Raw genomic sequence first — 2,840 nt, forward strand, 5'->3', positions numbered from 1 at the left:
GCCACCATTGTGACTGATGGACAGGTTTCTCCATGTCCTATTTATGTGGCCGAGTATCTGGGAATCTTGGCCACCATTTGGGCCTTGTGCTGACTGTCTCCCTGGTCTGTATGTTTTGTCTCTGTCCTGTTTGATGTAATAAGTGTGTCTCGATAAGATCTTTTAGAATGTGGGGTCCCTTTTCTCCCCTACACCAGGTGTATAATTTTTCACTCCAAATTTAAAAATTGGGGGAAAGCTAGTAAAATAAATAGAAAGCAGTAAGTACTCTGTAGGCTGACTCTCATGTTTCCTACATCTTGTGCATTGCGTATTTTCAAACAAAAGGTCTGTTGCTGCAGGGGTTGGGGGTGGGGTGGAGAGGTGTTTCTTCTGAGGACAGGAAAGTCTTCCTCCCCTGTGTCCCGGTTTGGTCTCTGCTCACTGGACACCTGTTGCCACATTGACTCCGGACTGTACTTAGCTCCACATCCTGCCCCTCCCCCCACGGTAGATATCTCTGTGGCATATGCAGTGTTGCATCTCATTTTCCTTTTATATGGCACTTCCGTGAGTATTTTTCAATTTTGTTAAAAAGCATTCAGAAACAGAACTGCATGCCTTTCTGTGGCTGGGTTATAGTTTATTTTTAAATGTTCCTATTGTTGGACCTTTTAGGAGTTACTGGTATTTGCGATCATAAATCCCCTGGTGATGATCACCCTGTCAGGGAAGGCCTTTGTTCACATCTCAGTCTGTCCTTAGGCTACATTTCCACCCATGGGATCCTGGCTCTCACTGTGAAAGATGGCGCCGCCCACCTCAGTTAGGAGGGGCAAGCCTTGGACCTGAGTCTGAGGTCATGGGGACAGTACTGGGGCCACCCGCACTGCCTCCTGGGTTGGCAGCTTCCCAGAGCAGTGCCAACCTGGACACATTGCATCTGTGTCACTGTCCCTCGCGGTTGCCCCTCTGCAGTGGCCGCGTGCGTAGCCCTCTCCAAAGGTGTCCTCCTGCTCCTGCTCCTGCTCACAGGAAAGCAGCACATTCTGCGCTTGGGGAAGCAGAGCCCCTGTGGTCATCTTGATCTGGCACAGGGCCTCTGTAGTCGAGCCCAAGGCTGGGTGTCTGGGGCTCTGGTCTGGACGGAAGAGGCTGCTGCCCTGTCTTTCTCCCGCACACAGGCTGGGGTGCAACCACAGATCGTGGAGTTAGCAACTGGGCTACCTGGCTTGTTTCTCTGAAGAGAGAAAAATGGGCCGATTTGTCAAAGCCGCACACCTGTGACTGTAGTGGCCATGCCTGGGCTAGGGAGATCTGCTGAGGTCGTTAGGAAACACGGACCAGCACCTGGTGTGCGCCACATCACTGATGAGCTGCTGGCTCTTCACACTCGGTTTCTAGGACACATCCTTTGACACATTCCGAGTTCCTCAGTGACAACGACAGGAACGGTTGCATTGACCTCCTACCACTGACTTTTATCCAGTTAACAAAATGGATACATATCCAGACTTATTTTCTCCTAAGCCTTCGAAGCTCCAGATTCTCTGTGTGGTCTACCTAACTCTACAGATGCATGTCAATTTGACGTGAACATAAAATGAGTGTGAATCTCAGTAAATCTGTTTCATTCATGAAACATTACTTCAGTAATAAATATGTGCAGTCAAAAAGTTCTTGTAGAGCCAACATCAAATGCAAAGACAAACAATGCAGTAGAAACTGTCATACTGACCCACCCAGGGGACCTTAGGATGTGTGGAACATCGCATCGCAAATGCCATATAATGCTTCATAGTATAAATTGTATATAAAGATAGAGCATCACATCGCTTCCTTTGTAAGTTAATGGTATAATTATGTTGTTTTTAAATAAGTTGGGTTTTTTCTTAAAGAAAATGTATGGTTTCATTCATGTGTCAACTGGAAACATGTCCTTTGAGACAGATAGGTCTATCAGAAATATCAGTAAACCCAGCATTTACAGAGCCCGCTGCCTTCAGTCAGTCCTAACTCATAGTGGCTCTACAGAGGGTTTCTAAGACGATGAATCTTTACTGGAGCAGAGAGCCTCATCTTTCTCCCGAGTGCTGGCTGGTAGGTTTGAACAGCTGACCTCTCCGCTAAGGCACAGGGCCTGAGGATGGCTAAGACGTAGCTGTTGCCATCAAGGAATTCCAGCGTCAGCAGCAACAGACGGAGGCAGGGACCGTTGGGAAGAGCAGCAGTTCAGTGTGTGTGCCGACTGGGACAGACGCAAAAAGAGCCTTAGGGAGAGAAAAGCTCAAAAGTTCACTTCCATGGAGTCAGCGAGTGCGTAAAACTTAAGGAGAATGAGTGGGTGTGTTACTGGGTCTTGTTCCAAGATCAACAATAGAATGGGAATCACTGAAAAATGACAACAATAGAAAATAAAATGTGTTGGCCAGCAGGCAGGAAAAAAATCCGGAACCCTTATGGTGGCCCAACAGCTAAGGTGCTCCCTGCTAACTCAAGTTCAGCTGTCCGAACCCATGTGTCACTCCCTGGGGCAAAGACATGGCCGTCCACTTCCACAAGATGGGCAGTGACCAGGGGCTGGGAAGCAACTGTTAGGAGGGCACAAAGCTTCTGTTGGAAGTGACTAAAAACAAACACACTGGGAACCAGATAGTGCGTGTCTGCACAGCAGAGCTGACGTTCAAAGGACTCCGCTGAATTGCACTGTTAAATCGTTTGAAGGACAGACTTTACATATGTGCATGCACACGGCAAGTACTCATGGTAGCTGTAGGCTCCCATCCCAGGCAAGCAACGGGGCACAAGTGAGCACAAGTGGAGCTGCGAAACAGTAAGCGGTGATCAGGCAAGTCCAGAGG

The 2,840-nt window shown here is 48.3% G+C and overlaps 1 protein-coding gene across 1 annotated transcript in view; it reads right to left on the bottom strand.

Moving 5' to 3' along the window:
• Nucleotides 1-2,840, bottom strand: part of CACNA2D3 (calcium voltage-gated channel auxiliary subunit alpha2delta 3) — a 982,973-nt gene that overhangs the window by 46,418 nt on the left and 933,715 nt on the right. The gene's annotated exons all lie outside the window — the stretch shown is intronic.

This window comes from Echinops telfairi, unplaced genomic scaffold, assembly GCF_000313985.2.
Source record: "Echinops telfairi isolate 266 unplaced genomic scaffold, ASM31398v2 ScPeMD7_31;HRSCAF=116, whole genome shotgun sequence".
NCBI classification, from domain to species: domain Eukaryota; kingdom Metazoa; phylum Chordata; class Mammalia; order Afrosoricida; family Tenrecidae; genus Echinops; species Echinops telfairi.